The sequence below is a fragment of the Sceloporus undulatus genome, chromosome 1, assembly GCF_019175285.1.
Source record: "Sceloporus undulatus isolate JIND9_A2432 ecotype Alabama chromosome 1, SceUnd_v1.1, whole genome shotgun sequence".
NCBI lineage: Eukaryota > Metazoa > Chordata > Lepidosauria > Squamata > Phrynosomatidae > Sceloporus > Sceloporus undulatus.
Genome location: NC_056522.1, coordinates 41,868,402 through 41,895,886, shown reverse-complemented (window position 1 = coordinate 41,895,886; position 27,485 = coordinate 41,868,402).

Here is a 27,485-nt window from a genome sequence, read left to right as displayed (position 1 = left end):
AGAGCTTGGTTTGTCTTTCCCCCTTCCCCTCTCAAAGCTCCGTGGTAGGGATGTAAAGAATATTCTCCAGAATTCGAAAATTAGGAGAAAAATGGCAATTTCGAACATTTCTATTACAATCTGGAGAGGAGAAATTCTGAATAATTCTCTATCAATGAGTAAGAATATTGAGGCTAGTCATTTCGAAATGAGAGGGAGAGAAGAATCCTTCATCTGACTCTCGATAGTCACTATTTGCATATTTTGTGTAAGAAAAGCTACCATTCATCCTGGAGGCTATTTCTTTTGTTAGGGTGATTTGCTCCAACTTTGCTTAATCACAGCAGCTTTGCTTTGAAAAACAAAAGATAACAAAAGGTGAGGCTTCTGCCCTTTATGCCATGCTCTGACATTCAAGTTCTCACAGAACAGAAGAACTTGAAATCTCAAAACTTATTATCAGGAAAGGTCTTGGCCACCGTTTTTTGGAGTAAGACAGGTATTTTGATGATAAAAAATGACTAATCACTTTGATGAAATACAGTTACATCACTATGATCTGGAGATTACCTTGCAGTGGAGACATTGATTTGGGTTCTCCAAGGCCAAGAAATTCAAGTACACACACACACACACACACAATGCAAAATAAATGTAGGTTTGCCTTAGCATCACCTTGAGAGAGCTGGAGAGAGAGGTTTGTCATGTCCTGCCTCTGAGGCTGAGAGACTGTGCCAATTATTATTATTATGATTGCATGACCTCTTAGCATCACCATGGGAGAAGTGCAGAGAGAGAGGGCAGGGAAATGTCTAACAATATGTAAGCTGCTCTGATAGCACCACAGACTGCTGGGAACTGCAGTCTAATAAGGCTGCATTGCACACTGCAGAAATAATCCAGTTCGACAATACTTTAATGCTATGGAAACTCCTGTTGTGCCACCAGAGCTCTCTGACAAAGAAGGCTAAATGTCTCACAAAACTACAATACCCAGATATTGTTGTTGTTGTTGTTGTTGTTGTTGTTGTTTTCTTATATCCCTGGCACAGACTCTCAGCCTCAAAGGGAGGCACTGCCCTTCCCCAACAAGCCTTGCATGCCAGGAGAGTCCTAAAAGTCACAACAGACGACAACAGCCATGTTTCCAAGAGGTCATGGAGAAAGGGAGCTCAGGGCTTGGATGGCCATAGGAGCCCTCTGGGAGGTCTTGGGCAAGTCACACTCTCTGGGTCTCAGAGGAAGACACTGGCATGTCCTCATTGCAAGAGCCCTCTAAACACACACAAAACCCACAACCCCCCCTTCTTGCCCCGTTTTGCCAGGGTCCTCCCAAAGCACTGAGAGTGCCCACCAGAAGGCAACAAACATCAACAGCCCAGTGGGTCACATTGTCTCATCAGGATGACACTGGAAGATGGGACAAACCGAGGGTTTTATTGGCATAAAGAGGAGTTTTGTCATGGGATGCCCCTGAAGCTGAGATAGTGTGACCCTCACAGATGGTTCAATGTTATGGGATCCTGGGATTTGTAGTTTGTTGTGGCCTCAGAGCTCTCTAGCTGTGATGGCTAAATATCTCACAAAACTACAGATCCCAGAATCTCATAGCATTGAACCATAGCAGTTAAAGCAGTGTCAAACTGAATTATTTCTGCAGTGCAGATCAGACCTTATGAGGTGGCAATTTCAAACAGAAGTCCAACAAGACTAAGTCTAGTTGCCAAAGTATGTCTTCAAAGCTGAACTGGCCAATATGAATGACAGTTGGCTTAAAGTTTTTATTTACTCAACTGTTGCCTGAAACAGATCACCATGTGCATGCAAAACCAAGGCTTTAAAATCTTTAATTGCCCAACTGCTAAAGGGCCTGAGAATATTTTCTTTGAGCTACCCATATATCTAAACTGAGGTTCAGTTCTGGTAACTATACCCCGCCCCCATCCCTTAGGCTTGCCAGACTAAAAATTGATGAGGGCTCCTGTGTCTTTAACAGTTGTGTAGGAGAAGGGATTTTAGCAGTATTGCTTGTCACACAATCAGGTAACAAACAACATCTGCTGAAATTCCCACTTCCGCACAACCATCAAAGGTGCCCTCACCTGTTTTCTCTCTATCATTGGTCTTCCAAGCTTGGGCTCATGCCACCAACCTAAAGCCTGATCTGCAGAGGTGCTATAAGAGAAACAACTTTACAAAACTGGGGCAATCTCAGAAATGAAAGAGTGACATTTTCCTGGGTCCCAGCATATCTGGCTTGCCCAGTCTAGATGGTACCAACTTGTTCATATGCAACAAATTGGAGAGACTTTTCAACAGTGGGTAGATCATCCTGGGCAGTTTCCATTTGCTAAATGTGTTGTCCTGCCTGCAGCTGTTGAAATATCAGGTTTCAGGATCACCTGCTCTGGCTGAGCATACAGGAACTGGCTTGTCAGACAAAAGGGCCAGTAATTACTCCTTACTCATCTACACCTTTCCTGTCTGCCTCCTAATTGAGGGCTAACAGCCTTTGTCTCACTATTTGCAACACAGATCTCTGGGCAATTACTGCAACATCTGGCTGAGTAATATTAGCCAATAACTCTTTTTGCTCTACTGATGCAGCTAGATATAGTGCATTTTCAGTAAATTGATTTCATTGAGTGTAGGCTCGTTCAGTTCCATTAAAGGTAGAACTTCAGGCCCTGCTCCAGAGAGAGTTGTGCATGGCAAAGTAGTCCATACAGTAAGGTTTCTCATTCCAGTGTAAAACCTGAACTTGGAAAATTTATTTGTGGAATCCAGTTCCTCAAATCAGAAGCTGGCAGTCCCAAAACAACTTTTCCAAAGTCTGTAAACCCTCATTTAGATAGTGTACCAATTAGAAAGGGAGTCAGACAAGGCTGCATTCTATCACCCTATCCATTCAACTTGTTTGTAGAAAATATCATATGCAGAGCAGATTTTTGACATGGAGAAGGGAAGAGTAAAGACTGGAGGAAGGATTATCAACAATCTAAGGTGCTTTAGGGGCGTCTCTTATAGACGCCCCTGGGCCTAGTACGGACTCCGTCCGTACAAGATGGCGCCGGCCCTTCTACATGGCCGGCGCCATCTTTGCGTATCGAACGCTGAGCGTCCGTACGCGTCGCGCCGCTTGTGACGTAGCGAGCGCGCGCCTGGCGCCTCGCTACGTCGCAAACGAGACGGAAAAAGAAGCTCCATTTTGGAGCTTCTTTTTCGGTCCGCGCGGGAGTCGGGCCGTGTGAAGGCTCCGGCTCCCCCGCGGACCTACTGGCGGCGGCGGCAGACCGCCACGAAGCGGCGGTCTGTACCCCGCCTAAGATATGCAGAGAGCACCAGATAATTAGCAGAAAACACCAAAGACCTGAATCAATTACTTAAGAAAACCAGACAGGAAGATGCTAAGGCAGGCTTCCTGTTGAACATTAAGAAAACAAAAATAATTACCAAAGAAGAGCTACAGCAATTCAATATAGATGAAGAAATTTTTTATACCTTGGATCAATTGTTTGATTAAAATGGGGGTTGCAGACAAGAAATCAGAAGAAGACTAGCACAGCTATGGAAGAATGACACATGGTCTTAAAATGCAAAATACATTAAGATGAATACCAAAGTTATGGTCATCCAAGATATTATAGTTTCCATTACCAGCTGGACAGTGAAGAAAGTCAATAGAAAAAAAATGAGCTAACTTGAGATGTGGTGGTGGAGAAGAGTGCTAAGGATACTGTGGACAGCCAAAAAGACAAACAAATGGGTTCAAGAACTCTCACTGGGAGCCAAAATGACTAAACTGAGGTTGTCATACTTCAGCCACATCATGAGCAGAGATGACTCACTGGAAAAGGCAATAAAGGTATGGTACATACTGCCCAAAAAGGTGGGCTGGAGGCATCTGTTTTAATTCTGGAGGGACACCGCAGCAGCCAAACCATGCAGCATCCCTCTGCAGTAAAAAGAATCCGGGGAAAACAGGTTCTTTTTAAGATGCCGCACGCACGTCACGAGTGCGCCATTGGTGCACCAGTGATGTAAGCGATGCACATCGACTTTTGTACACTGCATTTAGCTTACATCATCATGGCAGTACCCGTGTGGACGGGACACTGCCATGATGCCGCCGCTGTTACATACTAGGGTTTGGGAGCGTGTGGTTACTGTGCACTCCCGAACGCTAGTATTGGCGGTGGCACACCACTTTTGGCCCATCTGTCCCAGGCCAAACTTAGGAAAGGTAGAGGCAGTAGAAAGGTTTGTTTGAGTTCCACAGCAGATTCACTCTCAAACCGATGTGCTGAAGAAGACTTCTTACACCAGATTTGAAGATGAGTATATTTACTTCACAGGCAGCAATAGCAAAGCAATGTGTATTCAGTATATACACAATGCTCATACAGTCTGTTTCTCTTACATGTTCTCCAAGAGAACTTGAGGTTAGGCCTTTAAATTTAGTCCTATATTTCCATAGATTCTTTAGTTGCAGTGCAGAAGCCATAGTCCTTGAGTTGTCTGCCATTAAGCATTCCTCTATGCAGAACCTCCTGTAAATCTTCACTCTCACAGCAACATAAGCTTGTACATACCTTCATATCTCTTCATTCCTCTCTTCCATACTGCCACCATCTCAGTTTGAGATATACCTTTTTTTATAGCAGTTAAGCTGGCAAAGAATGATTCTGCATTTCTTGTGATTTAATTTGAATCACCTGTTTTGCAGTTCCTTTTTCAATTATTCCCAATTGCTTTACAAATTTTTCATGCTTCTCAACATTCAGAGGTTTTGTAAACAGATCAGCAATCTGATCATGCAACCTTGTTTTACACTGTCTTTAATATGATGATACCTGATGTCAATATGTTTGATTCTGTTAGTACATTTGTCTACACTTGCCAGTTTGATACATGCCTGTTTATCTTCATAAACTATAACAGGTTTTTCTATGTCTATATTATGTCAGATAGCAACTGATTGAACCACACAAGTTCATTGCAAGCTGTGGATAACCTTATATCCTCTGCCTCTGTGCTGGGAATTACAACTATTCCTTGTCTTCTACTGTGACAGTTAATTAATGAATCTTGATACATTATTGTTATCCCTGAAGTGGATTTTTTTTTTTACATGATTCATCAGCTGCATGGTCAGCATCCACATGACATTTAGTTCATTTGTTCCTGTAGTAGATAACTTCAAACATTTATCATGAGAATCATTAAGGTATCAAAACATTCTTTTAATACCATACCAACCTTTTAGGGATGGATTTTCAACCTTCCTACTTAAAATGCTGATTGCATTATTGTCAGGTCTTGTTACTTTTGCAATATACAGTAAACTACCAATTGCACTCCTATATAGGTCTCTCTGTTCAAATAGTGGGCTTCCAACACACCTCTGGAAATTTACCATCATTGACACATTTGCTATCTAGCATTCCAGATCCCTGCAATAGTTGTTCTATTTTGTATTTCTGATGAAGGAGAAAACTACCATCAGTATCTCTTTCTATTTCCATTCCGAAGTAATGAGTTACATGTCCTAGACTTTTTTTTTAATTATTCATTAATTGTTTTTCAGATTCTTCTCTTCTCAGTGCATTTGATTCACATGTTAAGAGAATATCATCCACATAAAGTAAACAGTACATGACACTTTGTTCATAAAAGCAAAATATTTGTACAATACAAATACCAACAGAAAGAGAGGATGAGCACGTATCAAATGGTTAGACTCAATCAAAGAAGTCTTGCAGGACCTGGACCAGGCAGTTAATAATGGGGTCTGGGAGGTGTCTCATTCATGGGGTTGCCATCAGTTGAGGCCGACTTGAAGGCAATTAACAACAACAACAATACCGGAAGTCCTATACTGATTAAAGTCCCCAATTCTCTTATAGCAAATATCAGAGTGCTTGCAGAAAGAACTATGGAGTTACTTGAGATTATCAGATAGGGGAATGGGAGTGAAGTCCATCACTATCCCATCGATAACAGCAATTGTGTGAAAGACACACTGATCCTGTCATAAACCTGTCAGTGAAGTGGAATTGCATTAATGGGTTCTTCCATTAATGTAAAATGAAGGGCAAGAACTGGACAATTCCACCTCATTGATGGGACAATGACAGGATCAATGTGAGGTCATATGAAAGTATTTCGCATGATTGCTGTTATTTGCACTTCCCAGACAGGACAATGTCTGGATCAGTGCAATGTTGTCTGAAAGTCCTTCCTATGAGTGTGCAAGAAGGACAGGAAAAGGATGAGAAAAGGGCAGGTAAGGACATCCCATCCTTCATTTGATAGTCTTCATAGAGTTGGAAGGGTCCTCAAGTCCAACCCCCTTCTCAGTGCAGGATCTCCATCTCCAAAGCATCCACAGCAGATAGATGTCTACCCTCTTTTTTGGAGGTTTGATTCAAGAAGTATTTTCCAAACAAAGCAAAACCAAAAAAAACCCCTCCATCTCTATCTCTCCAGCCAGCCTCATTTCTTGGCATTGTTGCTGTGGGCAGGTGAGTGAATATCTGTCTGCCTGCCTGCTCCATGCAAACTAGTCCTGAACAAGTAATGCAGAAAGAATGAGAACCTGGGAGAAAGGGGGGTGGGGGCTGAGGAAATATTTTCAGCCCTCTTTTGCAGTCCTTGGCACTTGGCTAGCCCCATGAGTCCTGAACTTGGAAAGTGCCTTCCATTTCCTTCCTGAACCATTTTGGAGAAGTATTTTACTGTGACATTGCTGACCACATGGAGAAGAGGAGAGTGAACAGGCCTGTGGAGCAAAGCAGGACCTCTTCCACTGCTTCCCTTGGACAACTGTATCTGGCACAACCTTAGAAAGCATACTATGCCCATTGAGCAGGCAGCTGGGGGACACAAAACCACAGCATTCTATGATCTGCTTCCCTAAATGTGTCTGAATCCTCTAACCAACTGACCATTAAATGGTGACAGGCAGCCCATCGTGATTCTCGAGCCAGATGGGACAGGGGTCATGGGTCTCAGATATTCCACACTACTCAGGTTTCTTTCTGGCATATTTATAGGCTGCCTTTCTGCTGACCAGGTCTCGCAGGACAACTCCCAACAACAAAAGCCTTTAGTAACTTTTGCTCTTATGAAGCCCCTTGGACCTCATGACTCTTAAAAACAGTTATTTAAATAAAATTCAACTTTCTAGTACTCCATCAAGCAAATATCAACTTTCCATATTACTTAAGACCACTGCTGTGTCCTTCATGTTTAAGTCCAGCTTCAAGCTGCATGGAGCCTCATGAGAGGTTTTTGTGAGGCCTCACCCCTTTACAGCTGTGTCCCTACCTATCTCTTGCAAAATTATAGCTGAAAAAAATATTTTTTTCAAAAATGATCTCTCTCAAGCAGAGGTAGAAGCATTTTTGTTGTTCTTAACTGCCCTCAGGTCGATCTCAACCCATGACAAGCATTATCAGCTGTAAATTAAGTGTAATCTAATATTTGGGTTTTATGTATAAGCTATGACTAGGGACAGTCAACATTTTGCAGCCTGAAGCAAAGATATGTACAAAATGTACAGAATCCGACTAGACAAGCAGGAGGCATGTTTAGGGGGTAAAGACAAGATGTATAGAACACTTATCTTGGTCATCCAAGAGAGGGGAGTGTTCAGGAGGCTCAGGGAAAACAGCTATTGGGTTTCCACTGCAGCCCCACATCATCTACCACCTGAGATGTTTACCTCATTCTGCCTAATAATAGGATTGGCCCTGATATTTATTAATATCAGCTCATTCTGTCTGTCCTCTAGTTGACTGGTGAGGGAGTTGTGAACTTCACAACCCTACACAGAACCTAGGTTGTTTTACCAAAGATCAGCTCTGCCTTTGGAGCTCCATGCATTTCTGAGGATGGTGGGATTTAGAAAATTCTATTACTCCACTAATGACTCATTGAGCTACATCTAAATCTAAATTTAGATATAAAAGCTCAACATGATTGTTTATTGGAGAGGATAACTTATTTTGTGTTTTAAAATTTAACCCATGATGTTTATTGCAGCCTGCTTGGAGGGGAGTAAGGGTTGTTGGGGTAAAGGAAGATGGAATAAAGGAGTAGAATTTATGATTCTGATGCATTGTAATCCATTCCTTTGGAACACCTTCCAAAGCCTGTATTTTTGGGTCAATGTGTTCATTGCTTATTTAATAAATATCATGTGCCCCTGTTATAAGCATCAAAACTGCACTCCATTAATCTTGAGCAAAATTTTACTTCCCGATCAGAACTTTAACCTGAGAGGAGAAGAGGGGGTGGCTAGCAAGGGTTTCTTTTTTCCACATTCGGGGGAATGGCATGGTCCTGTGGGAGACAGTAAATTGAAATTAAGGCTGTTTCAGTTGGACTACAGGATATGCCTGCAAATGTAGACATATTGAAATGGTGAAAAGGTCTGTTTGTGCCCATTCATATAAAGTGAATGGGTTGTAATGTTCTCCAGCCCTTGGGAATGGTGGCTAGATTGAGGAAAGAAGCCAGGAAGAATGGGATGGATTTGACATAAGTATATTTAAGTGCATTGATGGCTTTCTCTCCTCCCTGCAGTTTAATTGTATATTCCACTGGGGTCTACAAGGAAGAAGTAGAGTGAATCCCTACAGCTTTCTTTTTTAACCATAACAAATCTTAAAACAGGTGTGAGCACAGAAAGATCCTCTTACGGCTTGCCCTCCCCCCACCTCCCACTGCCCCTTGTCCTTTGTAGCCAGCAGTGTTGCTGTGTGTATTATTATCATTCCACAAAATAACCGTGCAGCCAAAGTGATGGGAAGGGAATGCTAGGGGCTGAAGCATGAAGGAGGGGGAAGCTAGCAACAGCATATGAGAAATATTAATTAAGAAATGCTGGTCATGCTGTATGAAATTTACTGCCCTGTGATTGCCAAGAAAGCAGATTAGACAAAGTAATGGGACATAAATAAAATAGTTTATCAACACATGGGAATGCCTCATTGGCCGTGAATGAAATGTTGGCAGGCATCTGGAAGAACAACAGAAGACCCGTCATTCTTGACAAGGGAAGCACTGGCCGTGTGCTTACAGAAAGACATTTCATCATAATTAGTCAAGGCAAAGCAGCCATTTTTTGTCTGTCATTAAACCTCATATCTGTGAAGCAGTGACATTTTGTCCCAGTGCACCACATAAGCATGCTGTGACTGATAATGACTGATAATTAGGGCTAATTAGTGGGCAGCTTTCTTCTTTTTCAAAGTGATTTACAGTATGATCCTCCCCACCAAGAGGGGAGGCAACCCTCTTTGAGCTATAAGGCCAAGTCAATTTCAGAGCACTTCTTGAGGGCCACACTCCAGTGATAAGTAAACTATATTTTATCCTTACGGGTAACATTTCAAACCTTTAGACTTGCATACATTTTGTACAAAACTAGCAAACAGTTGATTCATGAAGAAGAGAGCATGCCTTCTGTGGAAGCCCAGAAACCCAAAAGAGAACTCCATGAAGGTCAACTTTGACCCCAGGCCCTGAGTTTCTTACCTCTGTCCTTCATGTATACTCAGAAGTAAACCATGCGATTCAATTGTTCTCACATTAAGTGAGTATAGGGCCACAGACTACACTTACCTACCTTACAGTATTACATTATATGTCTTCTTTATGTAAAACTCCAGCCTTTGTACAAAAGGAAGGGTGACTCCGTGACCCATGACACGCAGAGGTCACACTCAAATTTTATTTTTTAGAAGTAGTGAGGGAGCCAGGAGGGATTCCATTATAACATGGTTTGTTGTTGTTGCTTATCTGAAGTTGACAATGATCTATTGTGATCTTACAAATGACAAACATCCAGGATTATCAGACATCTACTGCCCAAATCAGACCTTGAAGACACAGGGCAGCCATGGTGTCCTTGATTGAATCAATCCGCCTGTACTGTGATCTCCTTCTTTTCCTACTTCCTTCCACTTTTGCAAGTATTATCATCTTTTCCAATGTGTCACATTGTCTCATGAAATGTCCAACATACAACATCTTCAGCTTAGTTATCCTGGTTTCTAGTGATAGTTCAGGCCTGATTTGCTCTATGACTCATTCATCTTTTTAGCAGTCCATGGTATTCATAGATCTCTCTTGCAGAACCACATTTCAAATGAATTGATTTTCTTCCTGTCAGCTTTCTTCATTGTTTGGATTTCACAACCATACATATAACCTGGAAATTACATGGCTTGGATGATTCTGACTTTAGTATTTAATTATATATCCTTACATATGAGAATGTTACCTAGTTCCTTCATAACTGCCCTTCCAGGTTATAGTTTTCTTCTGATTTCTTGATTACAGTCTCCATTTTAATCAATGACTGAGGTATAGGTATAGGCCAATGTATAGAAAATCTTTACTTATTTTGGTGTCATCATTTCCCACTTAAAAGTTAAGTAAATTTTCTGTTTTCTAGATATTTAGCTGTAAACCTGCCTTTGCACTGTCTTTCGTGACCGTTCAGTAATCATTCCAGGTCTTTACTATTTCTGCTAGTAGTATGTATCATCTGCATGTCTTAAATTGTTGATGTCCCTTCCTCCAATTTCCACACCTCCTTCCTCTAAGTTGAACCCCACTTTGCATATTATATGTTCCACATACAGTTTAAACTGATAGGGTGATAAAATGCAGCCTTACCTAATCCCCTTGCCAATTGGAAACCATTCCATCTTATTCTGTCCTGACAGTGGTAGCTTGTCCAGAGTATAAATTATATATCACGACAATTAGATGTTATGACACACCCATTACTTTTACAATGAACCATCATTTCTCATGATCCACACAGTCAAAGGCTTTATTATAAAGTATAGGTTTGTTATCTTAATCAGTCAGATTGGTAAATCAGACTAAAAACAATTAATTTAATGTTCTTTCATAATGAACTTTAAATGTCTATTGTTGTTTCAAATAATGATGGGCGGGGGGGAGGTTTAAACCAAAGGTCTTGGTCTGGATATTCATTCAGGGACTTGAGATCAAGTTGCAAATTTTACAGCTTGTCCCACATCTCATCTCTCCAGCATCCCTTTGATTTCCATTGATTTGTTCTCCAAGAAGATGATTTATTATGTGTATGTTTTTGAACTAAAATGTAATGGTCTCATCAGGAGTTTTTCATTTCTCCTGGAAAAAAGAGAGAGAGAGATGGTGGAGTGGGTGAGGGTGGACCTGAGAGAAGGAATGGGGATGGAAAGAAGAAACTGGGATTAAAGATCAGTATTTGGAGGGAATGTAATCTTCAGTGTATAATTACATCTATCTCTCTCTCAGTCCAGAGCAGATGCTTGAACTATTTCATGGTTTTATTACTTTCTTGAAACCAGCTAATGAAAAATTGCTTGCTTACAAGGTCATGGTTTCCATTTTATTTTCTTATTGGCTCCTTTCCATACATACCCCATCCTTTTTCCTTTTGGTTGCATCAGCAAGATGAGAGTTTGCCAGCCAAATATCTTCAGTAAAAATTAGTATTTCAAACTTGTGCAAAATTTCATGGTAAATTAAAAACATTTATGGACTTCAGACTCTGCTGGCAAATTAATAAAGACCTCCATAAATCTTTTCTATGATTTATAATGGGCCAGAAAAAAAGAGACAGAAGGCATATCAATGGCAATTCTTTGCCTTGAGTAAGCAGTGCTTTCTTAATTAACAGATCTTTTCCCCCTTATTACTGATATGAAGGGAAAGCAGTCCAGATATATAGAATATGCATATTAATACAAATTCTAGCATTAACATTGAACCAAATGTTTTTTTCTAAAAAATATTTTATTTTTGCTGGGATGGTGGACTGTCCAGGTTTCAGTTTTCTGCCTTCTTTTAGCAACTGTTGCTAATGTCAGACATAATTCCTCCTCATGGATTTCCCCCCCCCCCCACAACCTCATGTGTGGATATTGGTATTTTTAAATATATATATTTAAAAGAAAAGTCCCTACACTTTCTAATGGTATTACAATGACAATTTTATTACCCTCATAAACCTTTTGCAACTTCCCTGCCGTGCACTGTAATTTCACCAAAGCTGGCAGCAAAATAACCCTCTTAAATGATATTTATATAGAATTCAGATGAATAGACTTCAGAATGAATGCATTTCTCATTTTGTAATAGGGAAACTTTTTCCCTTCGCTTTTGCCAAGTACAAAGAAAAAAGCAGAACCATTCAACTATTTGTCAACTCCCATTAGAAACATTTAATAGTAATAAAATTTACCGATTTGGTTTCCAAAAGATGCTGCCAGAGAAGTTCATGATTATTAAATAAGTACTTCAATGCAGTTTGCCTTATATGCCTTTGAACCTCATTTCACAAAAGAAGCAGCGATCTTCTTCTGAGTCAGCAAATGGGAAACCATTCATATCAGTTAGGCATACTAAATAAAAATGAAAATTCATTTCAGTAGTAACAATCTATAAAATGCTCCACATAAATTTCATAACTAAGGTATACAATGTACACTGTGAGTTAGCAGAACATATGGAGTTTATTCCATTAACCTCAGCTAAAAGCAGTAAATTTGATTGTATTTCTTTGACCTTAAATGAGTCAAGGTCACATTTTGTGTTTAACATATAGTGGTCTTTTTTTTAAAAGGGAGAAAGAAATGTTTAATGTTACAGTCAGTAATTATTTTAAAAATCTGCTAAATGAATGAAATTCTTAAATGAAAACACAAACATGTTCGTAAGTAACACTGCATTTCCAACACGACAGGGCTAATTACTAATCGAAAAATACAATCACCTTAATTAGTGGTATTCATTAAGTATCTGATCCACAGCATGGGGAAAGTTACTTTTTTGGACTAAAGCTCCCAGAATCCCTATTACGCATGGCCACTGGCAGAGTGATTCTGAAAACTGTAACCCTCAACTTCTGAGTGCTGCTCCTAAATATCTCAAATATCTTCTCTCTGGTCCAGATTGGGTAGTGATTGTGGTGCCAGATAAGTATGTCTAACCCCACAACACACACACACACACACACACACACAAACTCAAAAGACCTTGAGGGAACAAATGAATTTCCAGGACTTGAAAAACAAAAAATCATTGGTTCCTAAACTCACCCTTGGTAGTTCTGGCAGTGTTACCATACATGCAAGCTGCCCCGGTTCCCTTTTTTGTTTCAGAAGGGGGGGGGGGGAACCCACAACAACTCTAAAGTCATGGGCTCATCTCAAACCAATCATTCACTTTGGTCTAGCAAATTTAATACAAAAAGAGAAACAGGAATATGTAACAGTAGACAAAAATAAGGGAGAAAGTACAAGACTACTCCCCACCTCCATTTTTAAAATTAATAGCATATGGAATGGTAGATATAACAACAGAATGCAAAATACACCTGAGAAATAAATTGGAAGGAGGGAAAAGACATGAGGCAACTTCCTAATACCCATATAAAGAAGTAGGACAGATCCTTGCAATGCCAACTGTGTTACAAAATATATATAGTGTATATTAAAGTTCACAAGTGGGTATAATATTTCTTTCAGCACAACACCCAAACATGCAGTCTCAAATATTCCCTTGAAAAATAAGTATGATTTGTTAGATGTCCAGACAAAAAGTGATGCAGAGGCCCATTCCACTGGTACATGGAAAGTTAGTGAGTTCATCCTAAACAGGCTCTCCTGCGGCTTTCTTTAGCAATGAGGGCAAGGGGGTAACAAGGGGTATAGTCAAGAGAATGATAATGCCTCTTATGATTTTATCTGTGTAGCTGACATAAGCATGAAATAAAGCTTAAATAATGTATAAACCAGTGTGGTGTAATAATAATAATTAATAATTTGTTTTATTTATATACCGCTATTCCAAAGATCATAGCGGTGAACAGCAAGTAAGCTAATTAGCAAGTAAGCTAATTTGCCCCCAACAGTCTGGGTACTCATTTTAGCGACCTCGGAAGGATGCAAGCCTGAGTCGAGCTTGGGCCCTTTTTGCTGGTCTTGAACTCGCAACCTTGTGGTTTCGAGTGAATGGCTGCAGTACAGGCATTTACCCACTGCGCCACCAATTTGAGTACTGGGCTATGAGTCTGATACCAGAATTTGTGCTCTACTCTACCCTGGAAAGTCATTGGGTGGCTTTGGCAAGTCACACTCTTTCAATAAAAGGTGATGGCAATGGCAAACCCCCTTTAAACAAATCCTGTCAAAAAAGCCCCCAATAGGTTTTATTTATTTGATTTCATTTCATTTGTATGCCACCTTTCTCTCAGATTGGGTTCACCTTAGGGTTGCCATAAGTTAGAGATGACTTGAAGAGACACAGCAACAACAACAATACACAATAAGGAAGCATTGGGAATAAGGCCATTTGTCAATGCAAACTAATACTTTTTGCTAATACAAAATAATACTTTTACTACTGCATTTTGCATATACAAGAATTGTTGCATGTCTGTACCTACTATAAAACATAAAGTAATTTTTTTTTAAAAAAAAATAGTCCTGCAACAACTATTCATGTGCACAGATGCATGTACTCATGTAGCCAGAATAAAAATGGTTAAGGATTTCTGCCAATTGTCTTCAGCCCTGCACACAGTCCAAATTAATGCAAGCCAAGCTAATATATGAATACAATACTATCTAGTCCGTGAGCTGCTTTTTGCTGATGATGTTGCCCTTGTTGCCCATACAGAAGCAGCTCTGCAGCGCCTATCATCCTGCTTTGCAACAGCTGCAGAGCTCTTTGGACTGGAAGTCAGCCTGAAGAAAACAGAAGTTCTCTACCAGCCGGCACCTCAGGAAGAACACTACCCTATGGAAACACAGGGGCCATTCAGACTATCTTTCATACCGAATTGTAACCCAGATTAAAAGTCGGAAGTTCCCATTGGCACCGGTTTAAACACATCAGAATTAGGGTTTTACACACTCGATCTGGGGCAAATCCCCCTTAGAGCGTTTTTTCTGAAAATGGATTATTTTCCGTTTCTTTTAGGAAAACCCGTTTCTTCCCTGCTGCCGGCAAATGTGAGCTTGGCCCCATTCATGATTGGGTCAAGTTCAGGGGAGGGATTTAGGTCAGAGGGAGGGTGGAACATGCCTCCCCTCTCGCAGGCAGCTTTCTCTCTCTCTTTTTTTTTTTTTTTGGTAATTTTATGTTTGACAGATTATGCGAATGCTTGTTCTACAGGTTGATACATATTGACAGAATGTGTCTGCTTGTGCCACATTTCCCTTTCATTTGCTTGCTGCCAGCATGGCAGGTCACTTTGTAAGTGGCATTTTTTTAAAAAAAAAAAAAATTTGTGTGTGTGTGACAGAATATGCGAATGCTACAATGCGAATGTTACAAATGTTTTCCTTTCAATTTGGCAAATTGATACAATGTGTGAATGCTTTTGCTACATATGTGTATGTAAGGAGAGATGGCATTCTGAAGTGGCAATCAGAGGGAAAGCAAAGAAAGAGGATGCAGAGATGGCATTCAAGTGGCCTCCCCTGCAAGCAAAATTTGTTATTATTATTATTGTTGTGACAGATTATGCGAATGCTTTGGGCTGGAAGGGAAGGGAAGGAAAGAGGTTCTAAAGAGGAGGAAATGCTGGACTGGAAGTGAAGGGGAAGCTAGAGGCTGGCATTCAGAGGGAAGGCTGTGGAAACCCATGACTTTCGGGGAGTCACACTCTCTCAGTGTCAGGGCAAAGGCAATGGCAAATCTCCTCAGAACCAGTCTTGCCAAGAAAACCCCAGGATGGGGTCATTTTAGGCTTGCCATAATTTGTAATGACCAAAATACACACAACACACACACACACACCTGGAGGTTTTTAATTTGACAAGTTGACAGAATATGTGTACACTGCCGCCAGTGTTTTTTTTTAAAAAGGAGGGGGGAAAGCACCCATTTGGTTGGCCAATGGCTGTAGGATATGTCACCTTTGACGAAAGCGGAAGTGAATTTGATTGACAACAAAGGAGGCTCCATTTTAAAGTGGTACTGCAAATGTAACCTTCAGAGGGGCAAATTGCCCCAATCAAGGTAAGGATAGTGGGCACTTGTAACTGGGCTGATTTGGTATTGGGGCAATTGGAGCTAGCCAGTTCAGTGCAAATGGGCTAGTGAGAATGGGGCCAGAAATGCCCTAAATGAGGATCTATATGGCTTTCAGACAAGAGACTGATGCTCTAAGAGGACCAAAAGCCAGTTCCAAATGAATTTTTAAAAATAAAACCCCCAAAACCTAGCATAGTCCTAGAATGGGCTCTTGGGTGGACAAGGTGGAGTAACTCAATTGAAGTTCCATTGTAGTCAGTGCTGTGCGGACCACTTGAAATTTATGCAGTGACTAGGGAGAAGAGAGAGCAAATTACACTTGGAAGTTACACCATCATGTTTTTTGAATTGAAGTCTCAAAAAAAGAAGAAGAAAAGGCAAGGTTTCACATTTAGAATGAATGTGCTTTAACTAATGGATCCCCATATATCACTAACTCACATTAACCCTTAAGCATGACAGTTTCCTCATTTTACACCGGTGTCCAATTAATTCTGAACAATAAAATATCATCCTTTGCTGTGCTGATGTCCCTGTATGATACTTTCCTCCATGTGTTGCAGAGAGGCTTGGTGGGGTGACAGAAGGCAAGCTGTGAACACAAGTAGACTTTTTGATGGAATTCTTTTACAGGATATATAGAAGAGAAGATCATCCATCACAGTTATAAGCCATAAAGCTGACAAGAAAAAAGAAAAAGAAAATATGACTGGTTGGGTTGAGGGGATAGAGGGGAGGCCAGTGAGAGAACCATAAAATGAAAATTTCATGATAAATTAGTTTGTATTTTCTATTTTCATTTCTGACACATGGAAGGAAATGCTCCATGTTTTCTTAAGGAAGTGCAAATTTCTCCACTTCATCCATTTTAAATCCTCACCCTTAGGCATTTTGTACTGAACCATAAAAGCTAGGATACCTTAAATGGCCATAATGATTCCCAGTGGATTTTGGCCTCATCATCTCACTAACAGTTCAGCAGAGCTCAAAAGGAAAATCATTTTATAGCAATTTGGCATCATCCATTTGCAGAAAGAGGTTCATATGGAGCATCAATTTGTTCACATGGTTTCTTTACCATATTTGATGAAATATAAGATGGAACTGGAACAAGCACCTAAAGAAAAAGGGCCATAAACTTTGAAACAGAGCTATAAAAAACACACAGCATGTTAACGTGAAGCAAGTTACAGACTTAAAAGAATTTGTGATGGCTTGCTCATATATCAGTCCCACAATAGGGCTGTGATTTGCAGATGTTTGTTGGCATATCTGTTTTTTAAATTTGTTGTTCTCCTTTTGCTGAAGGTGCAAGGTGTGGATCTGGTTGATGATGATGATGATACAGACAAAACTGGGAATGAGAAACCAATACAAGAGTAGGGGTGGCGGGAGAGACAAGAGAAGGTTTGGGAATACACCAGTAATATTGCATGCATGAAGTGAGTTTATGGCAGAAAGTGTTCATTTCTGTTTGTTAAACATAACACTTACTATCAATGCGCCAATGTTACATTTTAATAGTGTTCTCTGGATCTAGTAGAGCCATCAAAATAAAACTGGGCCTAATCACGTTGTTAGTACCAGCTAGAGACGAGCCATTGAATCAGTTGGATTTACCTGCATGTTGACTCACCATTTTAACAACTAGTTTAAAGGATTGACTCTAGTGGGGACTAACCAACAGTATTCCACTCTTATATTAGCACATTTAGGCATGAATCCTATTGATACCAAATCAGTGATCTTTACCTAAGTGTTGATTTACCATTCAACAATCAGTTTAACGGGTCTGTTCTAGTTGATACTGCCTATAGAATTCAGAATTAAGGAGCAGGTGACCATCCTTTCCAAACCCATGTCTCCTAGATGTTTTGAACTGCAGTTCCCATCAGTCTCTATCAACATGGTCAATGGTCAAGCATGTTGTATGCCAAAGAATTGGCATATAACATGCCAATAGCCACCTTGAGTCCTTGTACCAGGGGGAAGGTGGAATAATAATAATAATAATAATAATAATAATAATAATAATAATAATAGAGATTATTAACTTGGGGTAGGGTGGATTAAGCAAATATACTTGCTACTGTGGCTATAGCAAATAGTTATAGATCTGACGTTGTTTTATGGTCCGTTCATAATACACAATTATAGCAGTATGATTGTACTTTAAATCCCATGGCTGCATCTTATGGAATCCTGGGACTTGTTGTAAAATCTTAGCATGCACTGTCTGACAATTCTAACTATCCCTCCCAAAACTGCAAATTCCAAGAATCCATAGGATGGAACCATGACAGTTAAAGTGAAATCAGAGTGTTATCATTATGTAATGTGAAAGAACCCTTAAACATGCTTATGTTTTAGAAAGCCAGTTAAAAGGTGAAGAGAATCCCAATCAAAGTGATCTCACTTGCATCTGGCTTTCCCCCCCCCCCCCCTCTGTGCTGGGGACCATTTTCTTCTGATAAGTAATGTCATTGATCTATATTACATTGAAAGCACTGTGGGATGCTTAAAATGGTGGACCTGTGCTGATTGAAATAATGAAGAGGGGCAGGCAGAGCTTGGAAGGTTCACTTTTTTTTACTACAACTCTTAGAATTTCCTCCTCTTAGCATGGCCAGTCTATGCTGCAGTCTAAAAAAGTAATTGTCCAAACCCCAGGTCCAGTAATTTATAAACAAAAATTATATTGGTGATTACAATAAATACAGTAGATAAAATAGTTAATTGTCTCATTGTTAGACCTACCTTTTCTTTCTGGACACTTTTCCCCCATATTTTTTTTGGCACTATTAATAGTTCCAAGGGTTAATTTTCTAATGTGCATTCCCTGAACAGGACAATATAGAATAGGTCCCTTGCTTTATTTAAGCCGTCCTGGGTCCCTTCCTGGGAGAAAAGTCACATAGAAATAAAATAACATAACATAAAATAAAATTTATCTACAGTTCTAAAATTAGACAGGTCAGGAAACAATATCTATTGTTGCTGCTGCTACTACTACTACTAATAATAATTATTATTATTATAATAATAATTTCTCTGCATTTTCCCAGTCTAGGACTCAAGGCAAACATTAATAGCTTTAAAATTAGTATCATACAATAATTTAGAATACAATTAAGGTAACTACAGAAATAAAAGCAGCTAAAAGCATTACTAAATAAATAAAATTTATCTACAGTTCTAAAATTAGACAGGTCAGGAAACAATATCTAATGTTGCTGCTGCTACTGCTATTGATGATGATGATGATGATGATGATGATGATGATGATGATGATGATAATAATAATAATAATTTCTCTGCATTTTCCCAGTCTAGGACTCGAGGCAAACATTAATAGCTTTAAAATTAGAATCATACAATAATTTAAAAAACAATTAAGGTAACTACAGAAATAAAAGTATCTAAAAGCATTACTAAATAAATAAAATGTATCTACAGTTCTAACATTAGACAGGTCAGGAAACAATATCTATTGTTGCTGCTGCTACTGCTATTAATGATGATGATGATGATGATGATGATGATGATGATGATGATGATGATAATTTCTCTGCATTTTCCCAGTCTAGGACTTGAGGCAAACATTAATAGCTTTAAAATTAATATCATACAATAATTTAAAATACAATTAATGTAACTAAAAGCATTACTATTAAAAAGAAAACGAAATCTATATACAGTACTACTGCACATTTTCTCTGAGCAATCACCTTTCAGGGCATAATGAAACAAGGACTTCGTCTGCCTACTAAAAGCTATCAGGGAAAGTGCCAGTCTAACATCTCTAGGAAGGGCATTCCAGAGCCTGGGAATATCCACCAAGAAAGCCATCTTCCACGTTCCCAGGAGATGCACCTATGAGGGTGGTGGGACAGAAAGGAGGGCCCAAAAGATCTCAAAACATACGGGTGAATACAGTCATTCAAATAACCTAGACAAGCAATGTATAGGGCTTTATAGGTTGTATAGATCCGTGTATTACCAGTACTTTGAATTATGGCTGGAAACAGACTGGCAGCCAGTGGGCTAGCACTTCTGTGCTCTCTCTACCCAGGCCCAGTTAACAATCTGGTGGCAGTTCTTTGGATCACCTGCATTTCTGAATACTCTTCAAAGGTAGATCCATGTACAGCCCATTACAATAATCCAAAGGTAAATAAGGTGTGTATCACTACAATGCACCCACATTATACGCGGGTGTGGTTTACGCGGCTTCCAACATACTCTGGAAGCCTACATCAGAAGAAGCCTCTGTGTGGCAGGAAGGGATAATGGGGTGCACACCCATGGCATACACTCCATGGAACCCCGCGGGCATGAGCTCCATTACTTCTAATGGGGCTTGACTTTATGCGTTTTTTCCCTTACGTGGGGGTCCGGAACGGATCTCCGCGTAAGGGAAGGGCACACTGTATGGCCAAATCCAATGTCTCTAGGAATGGGAGCAGCTGGTGCACAATCATTAACTGTGCAAATGTCCTCCTCATCACTGCCAAAATCTGAACTTCCAGGTGCGTGGATGAATCCAAAAGTACAAGCTGCAAATCTTGGATTTTCAAGGGAAGTATCACCTCATCCAGCACAGGCTAAATCCCTATTCCCTGGTTTGCCTTTCATCTGACTGGCAGTGCCCCTTTCTTGTCTGGATTAAATTTCAATCTATTCACCCTCATCCAGAATTGAGATGGAAAAAAGTAACAAATCTGAGTGTCATTAACATACTGATGTCACCACATCCCAAAACTTCAGACAGACTCTCCCAGCAGTTTCATGCAAATTTTAAATAGCACGTGGAACAAACCCTGGGGCACCTCTAACACCAAGAAGTCAAACACATGTCCCCCAACACCATCTTCTGGGTTTGCACCTCCAGACAAGGAAGGAATGGAATCATTGAAAAAAGCACCTCCAAGTCCCATCCCAGCAAGGCAGCACAGAAGACTATCATGATCAATGAGATGAAAAGCCACTGAGAGATCCAGCACAACCAATAAGCACACATTCCCACTGTTGGTTCCCAGTGTAAGGTATCCACCCAGGCAACTCAAGCTGTCTCTGTCCCATTGTGTGGCCTGAAACCAGACTGAAATGGATCTAGATAATCCATCTCATGCAGAAATTCCCAGAGGAGAGTGGCCAGCAAAATTCCAGTATCTTACCCAAAAGTGGAATATTGGAAACTGGCTGGTAGTTTCAGTAATGGTCTTACAACTGCCTCCTTTAAACATGATGGAACTCTTGCTTGTGTTGTTGTTTTTGTTTAATGTTATGCAGGATACATGTGTATGCCTTGACCCAGCATTGCAACTCAATACTCAGGTGGCAAAGAAAAATTCTGACTCAGAAAATGATCATTAATAATCAATAACCTTATATTGTACCTATTACATTTCTTTTTTCTCACTTACTCAAGAGTATGGGTGTTCTGATTCAACAGAGACCTATTATTTTTCCATGTACAGGTCAGTCTTAAGGTCACCTACATTATGAAAGAATTCCAGCACATCATTTCATTGTGCTGAACTTGCCAAAAACTCTGTAACTGATTTACCCCCTCCCCAGCACCGCCACCTCTAGTTGCCTGCAACATACTGACATCCTTAATAAATCCAAAGAAACCACCAGGAATTTTTATTTTCTACATTCCCAATTGGAGATCTGAATAAGGTGCCAATTTATATGATAGAACAACACCTACACAACAAGCTTGGTAGAACATTAAACCTCTCCATATTTTAAAATCATAATTCCAGATGCTTTTATCTCCTGTTCTTTTTCCAATGACCTTTTGCTTGAAAGTCAATTTGTCAGTTGACATCCAGCATCTGAAAGAATCATCAAAGCCAGAAATATTGAAAATGTTCTGAAAATGGTGTTTCTAACACAAGTGCAGTATTGTTGTTAGTGTCTTGATGATGGAAGCACAACTCCCACTTCTGGCTGCAATTTTTAAATAAACACACACACCCTGAAGATATAGTATGCATGTTGTCTTTTTACCATTCCAGGAAATTTGTGTACTGTCTCAGAAACAATCCCTATAGACAGACCTAAGAGATTTCTAATAGTAGTAGTAGTAGCAGTATTCCCAAAAATGGCTGTAGGTGGTTGGCACTCATTTTAGAGCATTACTACCATTTTTATTGCTGTTTTATCATATGGTATTAATCTTAAGGATACTGAAAACCTCAAAAAAGTTATGATACAATCCCTTTGGGTGTGAAAAATTCTGTTTTTCATTTTATTGCATTTCTCTGAATCCCATTTGGTTTCTTTTCCTGTTGTTTCAGATAATTTTTGTTCTTGTGAAGTTAAAGGCTTTCATGGCCAGCATCCATAGTTTTCTGTGGGTTTTTTGGGCTGTGTGGCCATGTTCTAGAAGAGTTTCTTCCTGACGTTTCGCCAGCATCTGTGGCTGGTATCTTCAGAGAATGCTTGCCTGGAAAGGACTTGGGTATATATATTGTGTGACCTGGAAAGGCAGGGGTGATTTTCATGTGTATTGTTCTGTTGCTAATGGCAGGCCTCAGGATGGGAAGGTCTGCAAAAGAGGATTGGTGTCTGCTTGATTAGTGCTCTTCCTTTGTTCTTCCTTTGTGGGGATTCTGAATCCTAGGCATTATTTTCCCTAGTGTACACATTTCTGTACACCTTTCTGCACTTTTAAAAGCGTGTTTGTATATATTTTTCAACTATATCCATTTATAACCATTCATGGGGTTTTAAAAAGTGTATGTATGGTTTTGCGCATATTTTATTTCTCCAAAATGCACCACTAACATCACAAATATTAACAGTTCTGGGAGGAAGGTACAGTGTGACTGACAACAAGACTAGTGTTTTAACTCTTGTGGAAAATCTCAGTTTTCCACAAGAAATTAGCAATCACTGTTTAGCAATATTGGCATCAGTGCCCTCCTCTGCCATTCCTGCCAGTTCTGTCCTCCTTCTGTGGTATCATTCCAGCTACAATCTTATCCTTACCTCACCCATACTCTCAGAAGTGGATTTGCCATAGGACATTCTTTTAATGGGCCAGCAGATGAACAGTGACTGGTTAGTATGCTAGTAATGCTATTTAAAGAGAAACGTCTTGATAACATGTATAGGAAATGCACAACAAAATTGTGTTAAAACAGAATATTATCACAAGACCAGAGTGTGCAACAAAGTGTGCATGGCATTCAAATATAAACTGTATTCCTTCTCTAAGCTTTCCTGAAGTTGTTAATCATATGTCATACACCAATTTTTCCACCACATTACACACCTCAGAAGAAGGATGCAAGAAACTGTCCCTCAGGTTACATTTGTTTTATTTGACAGTACTGTGTTTGATAATACTCTGTCTAAAGGACTGTCAGAAGAAAGTTCAAACACATACTGATCTAAACATAAATAACTCCAAGATGGAAGAGTAGAAGCCTTGAAGTGAACTATCAACAATTAGCATATGGAGCCTTTTCACATTGCACATTTATAGTGCTATAGTGATTTGATTGTGTATTCCCGCATGGCAAGGGTTGTATTGGATGCCCCTTGTGATCACTCCCAATTCTATAATTCTATGATTCCACTTTTATTGTCTTTGCTCCATCCTATGGAATTCTGGGAATTGCAGATTAAGAGGGGTATTTTGAATTCTCAGACTGAGAATCCCAGCAGCTCACCAAACTACAAACCCCCAGGATTCCATAGCATGTACCCATAGGACATAAATAAAGGGAAATTGTTTACTGTGAATGAGTCCCTAGTTTAGAGGGATACTCAGCATGCTAGGATCAGAGGGCAAATTCCAGCAACACTAACATGAAGGGTTGTTCCCAGCAGGAGGTGAGGCCAGGAGGATTTCTAATCCATTATCCATAGTAAAGGAGCACTTCACAAGGTTGCACCACTTGCCAGTCATGACATTTGAAGTGGAATCATAGTGTTTTAACTGTGTAGTGTGAAAGGGCCCCTGAAAAACAAAATGAGCAGCCATATATGTCACCTAGCTGCAGTCTTCCCTGTGGCAGTAGGATAGATTGTATTTGTGCTGGAATAATAGTAATTATTTGAATCCTTACAATCATACACAGAAACTGATATATGCATGGTTTATACAAACCTATGCTCTCTTTCTGTCTTTCGGTGTGATTGGGATTTTTTTCTCCCTTTTTTGTGGTCAGAAACCTGAGAAAGTAATTCCCAGTAATCCTGGCATGCAAGTTAGTTCTATGGGGAAGGGAAGGGAAGGGAAGGGGGGCAATGGAAAGACTAAAAAGTCAGTTGTCTCACAATGTGTTCCCCAATTTTGTGAGGGGGAATTTTGACCTGAGGGAACACCTGGGAATACAATGAAAGCTAGTGTTTGGGATGGCTTCTCTTTGAGCCAGTGTTTCTCAATCTTTGCCCCTTCAGATGTTTTGGACTTTCAGTAATCCCTGAGCATTGACCACGTTGCCCAGAGAATTGGAATTTAAAATCCAAAAACATCTGGGAGGCCAAAGGATGAGAGCCAGTGCCTTAAAATGAACTCCTCGAGGCTTAATCAAATGAGGCCCAAGTTCATTTTAGACACTCTGAAGCAAACCCTGGGAATCTGTACTACTACTTCCTTGATAGCCACTGGGGTTTGGTTCCAGGGCCCTCTATGGATACCAAAATCCATGGATGCTCAAGTCCCATTAAATATAATGCATAGTAAAATGGCAAAATCAAGGTTTGCTTTCTGGAATTTACATCTTTTAAAAATATTTTCAAGCCATGGATAGCTAAATCTGAGGATAAAGAATCCATGGATATGAAGGGGAGAGTGTACTACCAACAAATGTTGAGTGTTTCACAGAGCATTGGCAATCCCATGACCAGCTCATCTAAAATCCCATGATCAACTCATCCAAAGGTAGTACAGGAGAAAATTAACCTAGCTAATGAGAATTAAGCCATTGCCACAGACTAATAATGGGAATAATTCAATAATGAAACAGTGCACCCGTGCCATACACAGGTGCATCATATGCAGCTTCCTGTTTACACAGAAGCCACGTCACCATTAAATGAGTGATGCATCCGCACTAAACATGCACACCGTACCACCACAAGAACGAGCTTCATTATATTGAATGAGGCTCGAGCTTACGTGGGATTTGCCTTATGCGGGGGATCCGGAATGAATCCCCCGCATAAGGTAAGGCGCCACTGTATTACAATCATTGTATGTGATAGAGTATGGATTTGCATTTTACACCATGATCAAAACCTTCTGCAGAAAAAGTTGAAGAATAAAAAATAAAACCACAAAAAGAGACGCAGAGAGAAACCAAACAAAAATCTGCAAGATGCAACTTAGGAAAAGACACCCTACTTCTCCTCTGACAAATACTGCACATTCCATAGAACTTGCTCAGGCCACTTCCTTCCCTATGGGGCTGCTGCTTGACTTTCCCAAAGCTGATATTAATATCACAGACCATTATAATATAGTTATTTTCATGGAAGCCTGGGAGGAAGTCACGTGGCATTAATTGGCCCCAGGTGACATGAAGGTCTCCATTTAGGTTGTTGTTTTTGCACATATAAGCAGCAATGGAGTGGAACAAGATGAGGAAGTCGCAGTGATTGTCTTAAATGAGTGATAACCTTTTTCATGCCTGTTTGGTTAAGAAATTATTATTCCCCTCCACCACCACTGCATTTAATTGGATGAACATGTGGAGCAATTTCACCAAAGGCAGATGCTGCACACGTAACATTAGCCAATTCACATTATTAAGAAGAGAGATGTGCTTGCTGACAGTTTTTCAAATATGAAATAGGATCCTGGGGGTCGGGGGGGGGGGGGGAGAGAAGAGGGGAAACAAGTGTTCATCCTATCCAGAAGGTGGGCAGGGCTAGGAGCAATTGTTCCAAATAACAGGATGTTGACTTTAGGCTTAAGCAATGCATTAGAAAGTACTTCCAAAGTGTTTTGCAGATGGATCCACCAGCCCATTTATGAACAACATTAGGAACAGCTTGTCATCTGTGACGCAGATTCAATTTTTATTTAAACTACAAGTATAATTAGGGTATAATATTCATTCATTCATTCACTCATTCATTCATTATATGTCAGTATTATATGCTGACTTATCTCAGAAGTGATTTAGGAAAACATAAACAAATAAATAAAAACAACATGCACCTCTACAATCAATAATAGGATTTTTTTTAAATATTATAAATATTATTTACCAACTACAATGCTTCTTTCACTTCTTCACATACTCCATCTATTGCTATATGTTCTCGTCCAAGCCTTCTCAGTCACATCCATTCATCATTCTCCCTCTTCACCTCTTCTTCCTTCACTTTCACCTTCCTTTTCCTTTATTCTCTTCCATTTCCCACATCTTTTCACTCTCTAATACTTTCTAGTCTTCTTTCCCCCTACCCCTCCTATTCCTTCTGCCACTTCTATTCCTATCCCCATCTCTCTCTCTATCTATCTCTGCCTTCTCTCTTTATCACACTTCCCCCTACCTTCTTCCACTTACTCAAACTTTCCATCACTTCCCTACACCCACTTCTCATTCTTCACTCATTCTTACCCTGCCTTTCTTCCTTGTCTTCTCTTTACTATTTCATGACTTCCTAATAAACTTCCGTGAGATACTTTACTCAACATTTCATCTCTTTGTTTATCCAATCCATTTATAAATCAAGAATTTCATTTCTAAACCATTTCTATTCTATTTAAAGCTAATCTATTTACACGTATTATTTTCTACATCTGGAAACTTATTGTTGCTGTCAGCCCACACAGATTTTTTTTAAAAATTATAACTGAATTTCACAAAGCTTTGAAACTGTACATTCCTACATTAATTCCTTTTTTCTTTTTTGTTAAAATAGTTTAAAATAGTTTTTAACAAAAAAGAAAAAAAATAATTAATATAGGAATGTACATTTTACAGGCTTTGAGAAGAAGGTCATTAAGAAGGAGGTTAGAGTTTCAGAGCCTAAGAAAGACCCCCTCATATCCTCACCAAATGTACCTGTAATAATGGTACTTATTCATTTTACTGTTGGTTTGGTTTCTGTCTGTGTCTCTTTTTGTTGTGTTATCTCATAGAAAAAAATGTCTTGTTCCTTTTTGTTCTTCAGCTTTCAACAATGTAGAGAAAGGAAACCAATACCAGCCAGGGGTTCGAGATGAACTCAGACTCGCATCCTGCCAAGGTTGCTAATATGATTACCCAGCTTGTTGGGGAAAATTGGCTTACACATTGTAAACCACTTAAGTGCACTAATAAATGGTATAGAAATGTACAGTGCACGCGCAGGCACAATATATGCGGCTCTCAGCATACTACATTATTGCTACTTGCTATTGTTATAGTATGAGCCAGTACAGCGGCTGTTTTGAATAGGCCAAATCCAGGTTCTTT